General features: G+C 44.6%; 10 non-coding genes across 10 annotated transcripts; all 10 read left to right on the top strand.

Moving 5' to 3' along the window:
• The first annotated feature begins 168 nt into the window (after positions 1–168).
• On the top strand, positions 169–240 carry trnaq-uug. Its single transcript has one exon. It is a non-coding gene; the product is annotated as a tRNA-Gln (tRNA).
• Positions 241–2,599: 2,359 nt separating this feature from the next.
• On the top strand, positions 2,600–2,682 carry trnal-cag. Its single transcript has one exon. It is a non-coding gene; the product is annotated as a tRNA-Leu (tRNA).
• A 480-nt stretch (positions 2,683–3,162) lies between these two features.
• trnaq-uug lies at positions 3,163–3,234 on the top strand. The gene has a single exon. It is a non-coding gene; the product is annotated as a tRNA-Gln (tRNA).
• Positions 3,235–5,600: 2,366 nt separating this feature from the next.
• On the top strand, positions 5,601–5,683 carry trnal-cag. The gene has a single exon. It is a non-coding gene; the product is annotated as a tRNA-Leu (tRNA).
• A 480-nt stretch (positions 5,684–6,163) lies between these two features.
• On the top strand, positions 6,164–6,235 carry trnaq-uug. Its single transcript has one exon. It is a non-coding gene; the product is annotated as a tRNA-Gln (tRNA).
• Positions 6,236–8,596: 2,361 nt separating this feature from the next.
• trnal-cag lies at positions 8,597–8,679 on the top strand. The gene has a single exon. It is a non-coding gene; the product is annotated as a tRNA-Leu (tRNA).
• A 480-nt stretch (positions 8,680–9,159) lies between these two features.
• On the top strand, positions 9,160–9,231 carry trnaq-uug. Its single transcript has one exon. It is a non-coding gene; the product is annotated as a tRNA-Gln (tRNA).
• A 2,361-nt stretch (positions 9,232–11,592) lies between these two features.
• trnal-cag lies at positions 11,593–11,675 on the top strand. The gene has a single exon. It is a non-coding gene; the product is annotated as a tRNA-Leu (tRNA).
• Positions 11,676–14,420: 2,745 nt separating this feature from the next.
• On the top strand, positions 14,421–14,503 carry trnal-cag. The gene has a single exon. It is a non-coding gene; the product is annotated as a tRNA-Leu (tRNA).
• A 480-nt stretch (positions 14,504–14,983) lies between these two features.
• trnaq-uug lies at positions 14,984–15,055 on the top strand. The gene has a single exon. It is a non-coding gene; the product is annotated as a tRNA-Gln (tRNA).
• The last annotated feature ends 1,684 nt before the right edge of the window (positions 15,056–16,739 follow it).

The following is a 16,739-nucleotide window of genomic DNA, read 5'->3' as shown; positions in this document are numbered from 1 at the left end:
ACATGTAGGTTTCAAACACAATCACTACCTGAAACAGAAACAGCTTGGGGAGGAATTCAACTGGGTGAGGAACAGCCAAACCCGACAGCTCTCCCACGTCTGTTCTCTGCATAGATAATATATACATGGTGATTTCGCGTAAGAAACTGCCTCCCGTCTCTGTGTAGTGGTTCCATGGTGTAATGGTTAGCACTCTGGACTTTGAATCCAGTGATCCGAGTTCAAATCTCGGTGGAACCTGAATTTAAGCACTTCTGGATAATCACGAACCTTCAGCTGATCTTGTCGTATGTGAAAGTTTAAGGATGTGTTTCCAAGTGGACAGTTTACTGTCAAAAGTCATTCACCATGGCAAGGCCGAGCACAGCAACATGACACAAGGTAGTTACACTGCGTCAGCAAGGTCTCTCACAGGCAGACATTTCAAGGCAAACGACTTTGCAGATGTGAAGAACAAAGAAACGGGAAACACTTTGGACCTTAGACGCAGTGAAGATGTCCAGCAGTTCTATCAGCTCAGAGCTGCAGAAAACAGCGGGACCCTACTTTCCGGAGAGGTATGGGCCTTCATGGAGGACTTGCAGCCAAAAAGCCTCCAACATGGAAACAAGGCCAAACGATTCAACCATGCATGTAAACCGAATAAGTGCACTCAGGTCGGTCCGCAAGGCCAAAATAGATTATTATAAGGAACAGCTCTCTCTTTGTAGTTCTAATCCCAGTAAATTTTGGGAAATAGTTAAGGGCATGGAAAGTAGACCCTCCTCCCTGCAGCTGCCAGTGTCCCTCAACATTGATGACTTCATTGTCACAGACAAAGGCCGTATGACAGAGCTCTTCAATCTTCATTTCATTAAGTCTGGCTCCCTGTTTGACTTAACCACACCTCCCTGCCAATCCAACGTGCCCTTTTCTCCCATTAAATCAAAGGTAACTAGATGTGAAACACGTCCCCCTAGTCATCAATACCCGTAACACAGTTTTACCCTCCGGCCTGTTACGGAGTCTCAGGTGCTGTATGACCTCATTAATCTGGACCCTAAAAAGACATCCGGGTCAGATGGCTTAGACCCTTTCTTGATTAAAGTCACAGCCCCTATCATCGCTGAGCCTCTATCTCACCTATTCAGCCTGTCGTTTCACTGTGCAGAAGTTCCCAGCGCTTGGAAGGAAGCGGTAGTGAGTCCTTTATTTAAGGGTGGAGATCAAGCTGAGCCAGAAAACTTGTCAATAAGCAACCGATTGACTTTCTTCATGATCATAGTTTAATTTCTGGTTTGCAATCTGGTTTTCGTACTGGCTTTAGGTGTACCACCGCAACCGTCAAGGTTTTAAATGACATTATTACAGATTCACTTGACAAGAAGCAATGTTGACCTGGCAAAAGCTTTCGACACAGTAGACCATTCCATCCTAGCGAACCGACTAAGGAACGTTGGTGTCTCTGAGCATTCAGTGGCGTGGTTTGCCAATTACCTCACTGGCAGAGTCCAAAGTGTAAGGTCAGAACATCTGCTGTCTAAGGCCCTTACTGTCACCAAGGGAGTACCACAAGGCTCAATTATAGGCCCACCACTTTTTTCAAAAGTGCAGGACACTCACTTCTATGCAGATGATACTGTTTTATATTCAGTTGAGTCCTCCCCGGAAAAGGTTCTAAGAACTCTTCAACAACCTTTCCATTGTATCTAGCATGCTTTCTCCGACCGTCACCTCGTCCTTAATACCTCCAAAAGAAAGTTGATGGGGTTTGGTATGAAAAAAAAACTGTCTCCCACCCCGGTGTAATTACCAAAGTTGAGGTGTGGAACTAGAGCAAGTAAATGCATCCAAATGCTTGGGAGTTTGGTTAGACAGCACACTATCTTACTCTCATCACATTACCAAGCTACAGGCCAAGGTCAAGGCCAGACTGGGGCTTCTCTACCGTAATCGGTCATCATTCACCCAATCTGCTAAACTCACCCTGATTCAGATGACTATATTACCCATGCTAGACTTTGGTTATGTAATTTACATGTCTGAAGGTAAGGGACTTCTCGAGAGGCTAGATGTTCTTAATCACTCAGCTATCAGACTTGCCACCAATGCTCCTTACAGGACACACCACTGCAATCTGTACGCCTCCATAAACTGGACATCCCTTCATACTCGACGTAAGATCCACTGGTTTATGCTCACTTAAAAAACTCTCTTAGGCCTAACCCCTCCGTATTTGGGATGTCTACTTCATCCTTCTTCCGTCACCTACAGCATCCGCTCTTCTAGTCACATCCGGCTACAAATCCCTTCAGCTAACACATCATTAGGTCGCACCGCCTTTCAGTTCGCTGGGTCCTAAGATTGGAACCAACAACAAAAAAAAACAAAACTCTCCACTCTAGTCAACACTGCCACTTTTAAAGGCAAAATCACCAACTTGTTCACAGAAAACTGTAATTGCTTCATGTGATGTTATGTGTTGTTGTTATATGTCGCTCTGCTACTATCTAGATTGTTGTCATTATTCAGCTTTTGTGTCATGGCATAGTGTATTGTATCGTGTCGTATGCACTCTGTCATGATATAGCAAAGGTTCTACTGTACACGAGGTTGCGCAGTCAGGATGGCCGAGCGGTCTAAGGCGCTGCGTTCAGGTCGCAGTCTCCTCTGGAGGCGTGGGTTCGAATCCCACTTCTGACAGCTACTTTTCAAACTCAGCAAAATGCCTTTCACACGGTATTGGGGTAGAAGAGTCAATCGTTCCTTGTATGTTGGATGATAAGTGATAAGTAAAAACAGACAGTGTTAGTAGTACAGTGGGTTTGACATACAGATTCAAAGAAGAAGTTGTTCTCTAGCCTCTCATGTAATATTTGGTGTGACCACCCTTTGCTTTTAAAATAGCATCAGTTCTTCCAGGCGCACTTGCACAAAGTCAGGGATTTTGTAGGTTTATCGTCAGCTGTTTGATTAAACAATTATACCAAACAGATGCTAATGATCACCAATTCAACATGTAGGTTTCAAACACAATCACTACCTGAAACAGAAACAGCTTGGGGAGGAATTCAACTGGGTGAGGAACAGCCAAACCCGACAGCTCTCCCACGTCTGTTCTCTGCATAGATAATATATACATGGTGATTTCGCGTAAGAAACTGCCTCCCGTCTCTGTGTAGTGGTTCCATGGTGTAATGGTTAGCACTCTGGACTTTGAATCCAGTGATCCGAGTTCAAATCTCGGTGGAACCTGAATTTAAGCACTTCTGGATAATCACGAACCTTCAGCTGATCTTGTCGTATGTGAAAGTTTAAGGATGTGTTTCCAAGTGGACAGTTTACTGTCAAAAGTCATTCACCATGGCAAGGCCGAGCACAGCAACATGACACAAGGTAGTTACACTGCGTCAGCAAGGTCTCTCACAGGCAGACATTTCAAGGCAAACGACTTTGCAGATGTGAAGAAGCACAAAGAAACGGGAAACACTTTGGACCTTAGACGCAGTGAAGATGTCCAGCAGTTCTATCAGCTCAGAGCTGCAGAAAACAGCGGGACCCTACTTTCCGGAGAGGTATGGGCCTTCATGGAGGACTTGCAGCCAAAAAGCCTCCAACATGGAAACAAGGCCAAACGATTCAACCATGCATGTAAACCGAATAAGTGCACTCAGGCGGTCCGCAAGGCCAAAATAGATTATTATAAGGAACAGCTCTCTCTTTGTAGTTCTAATCCCAGTAAATTTTGGGAAATAGTTAAGGGCATGGAAAGTAGACCCTCCTCCCTGCAGCTGCAGCTGCCAGTGTCCCTCAACATTGATGACTTCATTGTCACAGACAAAGGCCGTATGACAGAGCTCTTCAATCTTCATTTCATTAAGTCTGGCTCCCTGTTTGACTTAACCACACCTCCCTGCCAATCCAACGTGCCCTTTTCTCCCATTAAATCAAAGGTAACTAGATGTGAAACACGTCCCCCTAGTCATCAATACCCGTAACACAGTTTTACCCTCCGGCCTGTTACGGAGTCTCAGGTGCTGTATGACCTCATTAATCTGGACCCTAAAAAGACATCCGGGTCAGATGGCTTAGACCCTTTCTTGATTAAAGTCACAGCCCCTATCATCGCTGAGCCTCTATCTCACCTATTCAGCCTGTCGTTTCACTGTGCAGAAGTTCCCAGCGCTTGGAAGGAAGCGGTAGTGAGTCCTTTATTTAAGGGTGGAGATCAAGCTGAGCCAGAAAACTTGTCAATAAGCAACCGATTGACTTTCTTCATGATCATAGTTTAATTTCTGGTTTGCAATCTGGTTTTCGTACTGGCTTTAGGTGTACCACCGCAACCGTCAAGGTTTTAAATGACATTATTACAGATTCACTTGACAAGAAGCAATGTTGACCTGGCAAAAGCTTTCGACACAGTAGACCATTCCATCCTAGCGAACCGACTAAGGAACGTTGGTGTCTCTGAGCATTCAGTGGCGTGGTTTGCCAATTACCTCACTGGCAGAGTCCAAAGTGTAAGGTCAGAACATCTGCTGTCTAAGGCCCTTACTGTCACCAAGGGAGTACCACAAGGCTCAATTATAGGCCCACCACTTTTTTCAAAAGTGCAGGACACTCACTTCTATGCAGATGATACTGTTTTATATTCAGTTGAGTCCTCCCCGGAAAAGGTTCTAAGAACTCTTCAACAACCTTTCCATTGTATCTAGCATGCTTTCTCCGACCGTCACCTCGTCCTTAATACCTCCAAAAGAAAGTTGATGGGGTTTGGTATGAAAAAAAAACTGTCTCCCACCCCGGTGTAATTACCAAAGTTGGGTGTGGAACTAGAGCAAGTAAATGCATCCAAATGCTTGGGAGTTTGGTTAGACAGCACACTATCTTACTCTCATCACATTACCAAGCTACAGGCCAAGGTCAAGGCCAGACTGGGGCTTCTCTACCGTAATCGGTCATCATTCACCCAATCTGCTAAACTCACCCTGATTCAGATGACTATATTACCCATGCTAGACTTTGGTTATGTAATTTACATGTCTGAAGGTAAGGGACTTCTCGAGAGGCTAGATGTTCTTAATCACTCAGCTATCAGACTTGCCACCAATGCTCCTTACAGGACACACCACTGCAATCTGTACGCCTCCATAAACTGGACATCCCTTCATACTCGACGTAAGATCCACTGGTTTATGCTCACTTAAAAAACTCTCTTAGGCCTAACCCCTCCGTATTTGGGATGTCTACTTCATCCTTCTTCCGTCACCTACAGCATCCGCTCTTCTAGTCACATCCGGCTACAAATCCCTTCAGCTAACACATCATTAGGTCGCACCGCCTTTCAGTTCGCTGGGTCCTAAGATTGGAACCAACAACAAAAAAAAACAAAACTCTCCACTCTAGTCAACACTGCCACTTTTAAAGGCAAAATCACCAACTTGTTCACAGAAAACTGTAATTGCTTCATGTGATGTTATGTGTTGTTGTTATATGTCGCTCTGCTACTATCTAGATTGTTGTCATTATTCAGCTTTTGTGTCATGGCATAGTGTATTGTATCGTGTCGTATGCACTCTGTCATGATATAGCAAAGGTTCTACTGTACACGAGGTTGCGCAGTCAGGATGGCCGAGCGGTCTAAGGCGCTGCGTTCAGGTCGCAGTCTCCTCTGGAGGCGTGGGTTCGAATCCCACTTCTGACAGCTACTTTTCAAACTCAGCAAAATGCCTTTCACACGGTATTGGGGTAGAAGAGTCAATCGTTCCTTGTATGTTGGATGATAAGTGATAAGTAAAAACAGACAGTGTTAGTAGTACAGTGGGTTTGACATACAGATTCAAAGAAGAAGTTGTTCTCTAGCCTCTCATGTAATATTTGGTGTGACCACCCTTTGCTTTTAAAATAGCATCAGTTCTTCCAGGCGCACTTGCACAAAGTCAGGGATTTTGTAGGTTTATCGTCAGCTGTTTGATTAAACAATTATACCAAACAGATGCTAATGATCACCAATTCAACATGTAGGTTTCAAACACAATCACTACCTGAAACAGAAACAGCTTGGGGAGGAATTCAACTGGGTGAGGAACAGCCAAACCCGACAGCTCTCCCACGTCTGTTCTCTGCATAGATAATATATACATGGTGATTTCGCGTAAGAAACTGCCTCCCGTCTCTGTGTAGTGGTTCCATGGTGTAATGGTTAGCACTCTGGACTTTGAATCCAGTGATCCGAGTTCAAATCTCGGTGGAACCTGAATTTAAGCACTTCTGGATAATCACGAACCTTCAGCTGATCTTGTCGTATGTGAAAGTTTAAGGATGTGTTTCCAAGTGGACAGTTTACTGTCAAAAGTCATTCACCATGGCAAGGCCGAGCACAGCAACATGACACAAGGTAGTTACACTGCGTCAGCAAGGTCTCTCACAGGCAGACATTTCAAGGCAAACGACTTTGCAGATGTGAAGAAGCACAAAGAAACGGGAAACACTTTGGACCTTAGACGCAGTGAAGATGTCCAGCAGTTCTATCAGCTCAGAGCTGCAGAAAACAGCGGGACCCTACTTTCCGGAGAGGTATGGGCCTTCATGGAGGACTTGCAGCCAAAAAGCCTCCAACATGGAAACAAGGCCAAACGATTCAACCATGCATGTAAACCGAATAAGTGCACTCAGGCGGTCCGCAAGGCCAAAATAGATTATTATAAGGAACAGCTCTCTCTTTGTAGTTCTAATCCCAGTAAATTTTGGGAAATAGTTAAGGGCATGGAAAGTAGACCCTCCTCCCTGCAGCTGCCAGTGTCCCTCAACATTGATGACTTCATTGTCACAGACAAAGGCCGTATGACAGAGCTCTTCAATCTTCATTTCATTAAGTCTGGCTCCCTGTTTGACTTAACCACACCTCCCTGCCAATCCAACGTGCCCTTTTCTCCCATTAAATCAAAGGTAACTAGATGTGAAACACGTCCCCCTAGTCATCAATACCCGTAACACAGTTTTACCCTCCGGCCTGTTACGGAGTCTCAGGTGCTGTATGACCTCATTAATCTGGACCCTAAAAAGACATCCGGGTCAGATGGCTTAGACCCTTTCTTGATTAAAGTCACAGCCCCTATCATCGCTGAGCCTCTATCTCACCTATTCAGCCTGTCGTTTCACTGTGCAGAAGTTCCCAGCGCTTGGAAGGAAGCGGTAGTGAGTCCTTTATTTAAGGGTGGAGATCAAGCTGAGCCAGAAAACTTGTCAATAAGCAACCGATTGACTTTCTTCATGATCATAGTTTAATTTCTGGTTTGCAATCTGGTTTTCGTACTGGCTTTAGGTGTACCACCGCAACCGTCAAGGTTTTAAATGACATTATTACAGATTCACTTGACAAGAAGCAATGTTGACCTGGCAAAAGCTTTCGACACAGTAGACCATTCCATCCTAGCGAACCGACTAAGGAACGTTGGTGTCTCTGAGCATTCAGTGGCGTGGTTTGCCAATTACCTCACTGGCAGAGTCCAAAGTGTAAGGTCAGAACATCTGCTGTCTAAGGCCCTTACTGTCACCAAGGGAGTACCACAAGGCTCAATTATAGGCCCACCACTTTTTTCAAAAGTGCAGGACACTCACTTCTATGCAGATGATACTGTTTTATATTCAGTTGAGTCCTCCCCGGAAAAGGTTCTAAGAACTCTTCAACAACCTTTCCATTGTATCTAGCATGCTTTCTCCGACCGTCACCTCGTCCTTAATACCTCCAAAAGAAAGTTGATGGGGTTTGGTATGAAAAAAAAACTGTCTCCCACCCCGGTGTAATTACCAAAGTTGAGGGTGTGGAACTAGAGCAAGTAAATGCATCCAAATGCTTGGGAGTTTGGTTAGACAGCACACTATCTTACTCTCATCACATTACCAAGCTACAGGCCAAGGTCAAGGCCAGACTGGGGCTTCTCTACCGTAATCGGTCATCATTCACCCAATCTGCTAAACTCACCCTGATTCAGATGACTATATTACCCATGCTAGACTTTGGTTATGTAATTTACATGTCTGAAGGTAAGGGACTTCTCGAGAGGCTAGATGTTCTTAATCACTCAGCTATCAGACTTGCCACCAATGCTCCTTACAGGACACACCACTGCAATCTGTACGCCTCCATAAACTGGACATCCCTTCATACTCGACGTAAGATCCACTGGTTTATGCTCACTTAAAAAACTCTCTTAGGCCTAACCCCTCCGTATTTGGGATGTCTACTTCATCCTTCTTCCGTCACCTACAGCATCCGCTCTTCTAGTCACATCCGGCTACAAATCCCTTCAGCTAACACATCATTAGGTCGCACCGCCTTTCAGTTCGCTGGGTCCTAAGATTGGAACCAACAACAAAAAAAACAAAACTCTCCACTCTAGTCAACACTGCCACTTTTAAAGGCAAAATCACCAACTTGTTCACAGAAAACTGTAATTGCTTCATGTGATGTTATGTGTTGTTGTTATATGTCGCTCTGCTACTATCTAGATTGTTGTCATTATTCAGCTTTTGTGTCATGGCATAGTGTATTGTATCGTGTCGTATGCACTCTGTCATGATATAGCAAAGGTTCTACTGTACACGAGGTTGCGCAGTCAGGATGGCCGAGCGGTCTAAGGCGCTGCGTTCAGGTCGCAGTCTCCTCTGGAGGCGTGGGTTCGAATCCCACTTCTGACAGCTACTTTTCAAACTCAGCAAAATGCCTTTCACACGGTATTGGGGTAGAAGAGTCAATCGTTCCTTGTATGTTGGATGATAAGTGATAAGTAAAAACAGACAGTGTTAGTAGTACAGTGGGTTTGACATACAGATTCAAAGAAGAAGTTGTTCTCTAGCCTCTCATGTAATATTTGGTGTGACCACCCTTTGCTTTTAAAATAGCATCAGTTCTTCCAGGCGCACTTGCACAAAGTCAGGGATTTTGTAGGTTTATCGTCAGCTGTTTGATTAAACAATTATACCAAACAGATGCTAATGATCACCAATTCAACATGTAGGTTTCAAACACAATCACTACCTGAAACAGAAACAGCTTGGGGAGGAATTCAACTGGGTGAGGAACAGCCAAACCCGACAGCTCTCCCACGTCTGTTCTCTGCATAGATAATATATACATGGTGATTTCGCGTAAGAAACTGCCTCCCGTCTCTGTGTAGTGGTTCCATGGTGTAATGGTTAGCACTCTGGACTTTGAATCCAGTGATCCGAGTTCAAATCTCGGTGGAACCTGAATTTAAGCACTTCTGGATAATCACGAACCTTCAGCTGATCTTGTCGTATGTGAAAGTTTAAGGATGTGTTTCCAAGTGGACAGTTTACTGTCAAAAGTCATTCACCATGGCAAGGCCGAGCACAGCAACATGACACAAGGTAGTTACACTGCGTCAGCAAGGTCTCTCACAGGCAGACATTTCAAGGCAAACGACTTTGCAGATGTGAAGAAGCACAAAGAAACGGGAAACACTTTGGACCTTAGACGCAGTGAAGATGTCCAGCAGTTCTATCAGCTCAGAGCTGCAGAAAACAGCGGGACCCTACTTTCCGGAGAGGTATGGGCCTTCATGGAGGACTTGCAGCCAAAAAGCCTCCAACATGGAAACAAGGCCAAACGATTCAACCATGCATGTAAACCGAATAAGTGCACTCAGGCGGTCCGCAAGGCCAAAATAGATTATTATAAGGAACAGCTCTCTCTTTGTAGTTCTAATCCCAGTAAATTTTGGGAAATAGTTAAGGGCATGGAAAGTAGACCCTCCTCCCTGCAGCTGCCAGTGTCCCTCAACATTGATGATTTCATTGTCACAGACAAAGGCCGTATGACAGAGCTCTTCAATCTTCATTTCATTAAGTCTGGCTCCCTGTTTGACTTAACCACACCTCCCTGCCAATCCAACGTGCCCTTTTCTCCCATTAAATCAAAGGTAACTAGATGTGAAACACGTCCCCCTAGTCATCAATACCCGTAACACAGTTTTACCCTCCGGCCTGTTACGGAGTCTCAGGTGCTGTATGACCTCATTAATCTGGACCCTAAAAAGACATCCGGGTCAGATGGCTTAGACCCTTTCTTGATTAAAGTCACAGCCCCTATCATCGCTGAGCCTCTATCTCACCTATTCAGCCTGTCGTTTCACTGTGCAGAAGTTCCCAGCGCTTGGAAGGAAGCGGTAGTGAGTCCTTTATTTAAGGGTGGAGATCAAGCTGAGCCAGAAAACTTGTCAATAAGCAACCGATTGACTTTCTTCATGATCATAGTTTAATTTCTGGTTTGCAATCTGGTTTTCGTACTGGCTTTAGGTGTACCACCGCAACCGTCAAGGTTTTAAATGACATTATTACAGATTCACTTGACAAGAAGCAATGTTGACCTGGCAAAAGCTTTCGACACAGTAGACCATTCCATCCTAGCGAACCGACTAAGGAACGTTGGTGTCTCTGAGCATTCAGTGGCGTGGTTTGCCAATTACCTCACTGGCAGAGTCCAAAGTGTAAGGTCAGAACATCTGCTGTCTAAGGCCCTTACTGTCACCAAGGGAGTACCACAAGGCTCAATTATAGGCCCACCACTTTTTTCAAAAGTGCAGGACACTCACTTCTATGCAGATGATACTGTTTTATATTCAGTTGAGTCCTCCCCGGAAAAGGTTCTAAGAACTCTTCAACAACCTTTCCATTGTATCTAGCATGCTTTCTCCGACCGTCACCTCGTCCTTAATACCTCCAAAAGAAAGTTGATGGGGTTTGGTATGAAAAAAAAACTGTCTCCCACCCCGGTGTAATTACCAAAGTTGAGGGTGTGGAACTAGAGCAAGTAAATGCATCCAAATGCTTGGGAGTTTGGTTAGACAGCACACTATCTTACTCTCATCACATTACCAAGCTACAGGCCAAGGTCAAGGCCAGACTGGGGCTTCTCTACCGTAATCGGTCATCATTCACCCAATCTGCTAAACTCACCCTGATTCAGATGACTATATTACCCATGCTAGACTTTGGTTATGTAATTTACATGTCTGAAGGTAAGGGACTTCTCGAGAGGCTAGATGTTCTTAATCACTCAGCTATCAGACTTGCCACCAATGCTCCTTACAGGACACACCACTGCAATCTGTACGCCTCCATAAACTGGACATCCCTTCATACTCGACGTAAGATCCACTGGTTTATGCTCACTTAAAAAACTCTCTTAGGCCTAACCCCTCCGTATTTGGGATGTCTACTTCATCCTTCTTCCGTCACCTACAGCATCCGCTCTTCTAGTCACATCCGGCTACAAATCCCTTCAGCTAACACATCATTAGGTCGCACCGCCTTTCAGTTCGCTGGGTCCTAAGATTGGAACCAACAACAAAAAAAACAAAACTCTCCACTCTAGTCAACACTGCCACTTTTAAAGGCAAAATCACCAACTTGTTCACAGAAAACTGTAATTGCTTCATGTGATGTTATGTGTTGTTGTTATATGTCGCTCTGCTACTATCTAGATTGTTGTCATTATTCAGCTTTTGTGTCATGGCATAGTGTATTGTATCGTGTCGTATGCACTCTGTCATGATATAGCAAAGGTTCTACTGTACACGAGGTTGCGCAGTCAGGATGGCCGAGCGGTCTAAGGCGCTGCGTTCAGGTCGCAGTCTCCTCTGGAGGCGTGGGTTCGAATCCCACTTCTGACAGCTACTTTTCAAACTCAGCAAAATGCCTTTCACACGGTATTGGGGTAGAAGAGTCAATCGTTCCTTGTATGTTGGATGATAAGTGATAAGTAAAAACAGACAGTGTTAGTAGTACAGTGGGTTTGACATACAGATTCAAAGAAGAAGTTGTTCTCTAGCCTCTCATGTAATATTTGGTGTGACCACCCTTTGCTTTTAAAATAGCATCAGTTCTTCCAGGCGCACTTGCACAAAGTCAGGGATTTTGTAGGTTTATCGTCAGCTGTTTGATTAAACAATTATACCAAACAGATGCTAATGATCACCAATTCAACATGTAGGTTTCAAACACAATCATTACCTGAAACAGAAACAGCTTGGGGAGGAATTCAACAAGGTGAGGAACAGCCAAACCCGACAGCTCTCCCACGTCTGTTCTCTGCATAGATAATATATACATGGTGATTTCGCGTAGAAACTGCCCCCGTCTCTGTGTAGTGGTTCCATGGTGTAATGGTTAGCACTCTGGACTTGAATCCAGTAATCCGAGTTCAAATCTCGGTGGAACCTGAATTTAAGCACTTCTGGATAATCACGAACCTTCAGCTGATCTTGTCGTATGTGAAAGTTTAAGGATGTGTTTCCAAGTGGACAGTTTACTGTCAAAAGTCATTCACCATGGCAAGGCCGAGCACAGCAACATGACACAAGGTAGTTACACTGCGTCAGCAAGGTCTCTCACAGGCAGACATTTCAAGGCAAACGACTTTGCAGATGTGAAGAAGCACAAAGAAACGGGAAACACTTTGGACCTTAGACGCAGTGAAGATGTCCAGCAGTTCTATCAGCTCAGAGCTGCAGAAAACAGCGGGACCCTGGTCCACTAATCTACTGTCCGGAGAGGTATGGTCAGGAGTGGCCTTCATGGAAGTCTTGCAGCCAAAAAGCCTCCAACATGGAAACAAGGCCCAACGATTCAACCATGCATGTAAACCACATAAGGCCGAATAAGTGTACTCAGGCGGTCCGCAAGGCCAAAAGAGATTATTATAAGGAACAGCTCTCTCTTTGTAGTTCTAATCCCAGTAAATTTTGGGAAATAGTTAAGGGCATGGAAAGTAGACCCTCCTCCCTGCAGCTGCCAGTGTCCCTCAACATTGATGATTTCATTGTCACAGACAAAGGCCGTATGACAGAGCTCTTCAATCTTCATTTCATTAAGTCTGGCTCCCTGTTTGACTTAGCCACACCTCCCTGCCAATCCAACGTGCCCTTTTCTCCCATTAAATCAAAGGTAACTAGATGTGAAACACATCCCCCTAGTCATCAATACCTGTAACACAGTTTTACCCTCCGGCCTGTTACGGAGTCTCACCACCGCAACCGTCAAGGTCTTAAATGACATTATTACAGATTCACTTGACAAGAAGCAATGTTGTGCTGCTTGTTTTATTGACCTGGCATAAGCTTTCGACACAGTAGACCATTCCATCCTAGCGAACCGACTAAGGAACGTTGGTGTCTCTGAGCATTCAGTGGCGTGGTTTGCCAATTACCTCACTGGCAGAGTCCAAAGTGTAAGGTCAGAACATCTGCTGTCTAAGGCCCTTACTGTCACCAAGGGAGTACCACAAGGCTCAATTTTAGGCCCACCACTTTTTTAAAGATTGGGGGTTCTCTACCGTAATCGGTCATCATTCACCCAATCTGCTAAACTCACCCTGATTCAGATGACTATATTACCCATGCTAGACTTTGGTTATGTAATTTACATGTCTGAAGGTAAGGGACTTCTCGAGAGGCTAGATGTTCTTAATCACTCAGCTATCAGACTTGCCACCAATGCTCCTTACAGGACACACCACTGCAATCTGTACGCCTCCATAAACTGGACATCCCTTCATACTCGACGTAAGATCCACTGGTTTATGCTCACTTAAAAAACTCTCTTAGGCCTAACCCCTCCGTATTTGGGATGTCTACTTCATCCTTCTTCCGTCACCTACAGCATCCGCTCTTCTAGTCACATCCGGCTACAAATCCCTTCAGCTAACACATCATTAGGTCACACCGCCTTTCAGTTCGCTGGGTCCTAAGATTGGAACCAACAACAAAAAAAAACAAAACTCTCCACTCTAGTCAACACTGCCACTTTTAAAGGCAAAATCACCAACTTGTTCACAGAAAACTGTAATTGCTTCATGTGATGTTATGTGTTGTTGTTATATGTCGCTCTGCTACTATCTAGATTTTTGTCATTATTCAGCTTTTGTGCCATTTGTTGTATCGTCTACTCTCTGTAGATTTTCTTATGTCTAGTCTGTTATCATGTCTCTTTACCTGTCTTTTAATTATTTTCTCATCTGGTCTCTTCGTGTCCTTGTGCCTGGTTTTTAGGTTGGTTGTTGGGACTGTGTTGTTGTCCTGCATCCTCTGTCTATTTTTTCGTGTTTTTATTTAATCCCAGTACCCTTCCCCAAACAAGGCCTTTGTCCCCTGCCAGGCAGTTGTTGTAAATAAGAAACTGTTCTGAATTAACTTGCCTGGTAAAATAAAGGTATAATAAAAATAATTTTAAAAGTCTTCATAATCACAGAACGTTGTCTGATCTTGTTGGATGTGGAAAGTTAGACTGTGTTTCATGACCAATTGGATGACGTTGTGGCGGGAGTTGAGCCATAGCATGTCATGGCATAGTGTATTGTATCGTGTCGTATGCACTCTGTCATGATATAGCAAAGGTTCTACTGTGCGCAAGGTTGCGCAGTCAGGATGGCCGAGCGGTCTAAGGCGCTGCGTTCAGGTCGCAGTCTCCTCTGGAGGCGTGGGTTCGAATCTCACTTCTGACAGTTACTTTTCAAACTCAGCAAAATGCATTTCACACGGTATTGGGGTAGAAGAGTCAATCGTTCCTTGTATGTTGGATGACAAGTGATAAGTAAAAACAGACAGTGTTAGTAGTACCGTGCGTTTGACATACAGATTCAAAGAAGAAGTTGTTCTCTAGCCTCTCATGTAATATTTGGTGTGACCACCCTTTGCTTTTAAAATAGCATCAGTTCTTCCAGGCGCACTTGCACAAAGTCAGGGATTTTGTAGGTTTATCGTCAGCTGTTTGATTAAACAATTATACCAAACAGATGCTAATGATCACCAATTCAACATGTAGGTTTCAAACACAATCACTACCTGAAACAGAAACAGCTTGGGGAGGAATTCAACTGGGTGAGGAACAGCCAAACCCGACAGCTCTCCCACGTCTGTTCTCTGCATAGATAATATATACATGGTGATTTCGCGTAAGAAACTGCCTCCCGTCTCTGTGTAGTGGTTCCATGGTGTAATGGTTAGCACTCTGGACTTTGAATCCAGTGATCCGAGTTCAAATCTCGGTGGAACCTGAATTTAAGCGCGAGTGCAACCTGTCCACTTCTGGATAATCACGAACCTTCAGCTCATCTTGTCGTATGTGACAGTTTAAGAATGTGTTTCCAAGTGGACAGTTTACAGTTTACTGTCAAAAGTCATTCACCATGGCAAGGCCGAGCACAGCAACATGACACAAGGTAGTTACACTGCGTCAGCAAGGTCTCTCACAGGCAGACATTTCAAGGCAAACGACTTTGCAGATGTGAAGAAGCACAAAGAAACGGGAAACACTTTGGACCTTAGACGCAGTGAAGATGTCCAGCAGTTCTATCAGCTCAGAGCTGCAGAAAACAGCGGGACCCTACTTTCCGGAGAGGTATGGGCCTTCATGGAGGACTTGCAGCCAAAAAGCCTCCAACATGGAAACAAGGCCCAACGATTCAACCATGCATGTAAACCACATAAGGCCGAATAAGTGTACTCAGGCGGTCCGCAAGGCCAAAAGAGATTATTATAAGGAACAGCTCTCTCTTTGTAGTTCTAATCCCAGTAAATTTTGGGAAATAGTTAAGGGCATGGAAAGTAGACCCTCCTCCCTGCAGCTGCAGCTGCCAGTGTCCCTCAACATTGATGACTTCATTGTCACAGACAAAGGCCGTATGACAGAGCTCTTCAATCTTCATTTCATTAAGTCTGGCTCCCTGTTTGACTTAACCACACCTCCCTGCCAATCCAACGTGCCCTTTTCTCCCATTAAATCAAAGGTAACTAGATGTGAAACACGTCCCCCTAGTCATCAATACCCGTAACACAGTTTTACCCTCCGGCCTGTTACGGAGTCTCAGGTGCTGTATGACCTCATTAATCTGGACCCTAAAAAGACATCCGGGTCAGATGGCTTAGACCCTTTCTTGATTAAAGTCACAGCCCCTATCATCGCTGAGCCTCTATCTCACCTATTCAGCCTGTCGTTTCACTGTGCAGAAGTTCCCAGCGCTTGGAAGGAAGCGGTAGTGAGTCCTTTATTTAAGGGTGGAGATCAAGCTGAGCCAGAAAACTTGTCAATAAGCAACCGATTGACTTTCTTCATGATCATAGTTTAATTTCTGGTTTGCAATCTGGTTTTCGTACTGGCTTTAGGTGTACCACCGCAACCGTCAAGGTTTTAAATGACATTATTACAGATTCACTTGACAAGAAGCAATGTTGACCTGCAAAAGCTTTCGACACAGTAGACCATTCCATCCTAGCGAACCGACTAAGGAACGTTGGTGTCTCTGAGCATTCAGTGGCGTGGTTTGCCAATTACCTCACTGGCAGAGTCCAAAGTGTAAGGTCAGAACATCTGCTGTCTAAGGCCCTTACTGTCACCAAGGGAGTACCACAAGGCTCAATTATAGGCCCACCACTTTTTTCAAAAGTGCAGGACACTCACTTCTATGCAGATGATACTGTTTTATATTCAGTTGAGTCCTCCCCGGAAAAGGTTCTAAGAACTCTTCAACAACCTTTCCATTGTATCTAGCATGCTTTCTCCGACCGTCACCTCGTCCTTAATACCTCCAAAAGAAAGTTGATGGGGTTTGGTATGAAAAAAAAACTGTCTCCCACCCCGGTGTAATTACCAAAGTTGAGGGTGTGGAACTAGAGCAAGTAAATGCATCCAAATGCTTGGGAGTTTGGTTAGACAGCACACTATCTTACTCTCATCACATT

This window comes from Micropterus salmoides, unplaced genomic scaffold (assembly GCF_014851395.1).
Source record: "Micropterus salmoides isolate LMB-PRFRI ecotype aquatic unplaced genomic scaffold, ASM1485139v1 Ms_hic_scaffold_1756, whole genome shotgun sequence".
Lineage (NCBI taxonomy): Eukaryota > Metazoa > Chordata > Actinopteri > Centrarchiformes > Centrarchidae > Micropterus > Micropterus salmoides.
This window is presented reverse-complemented; position numbering and strand designations above follow the sequence as displayed.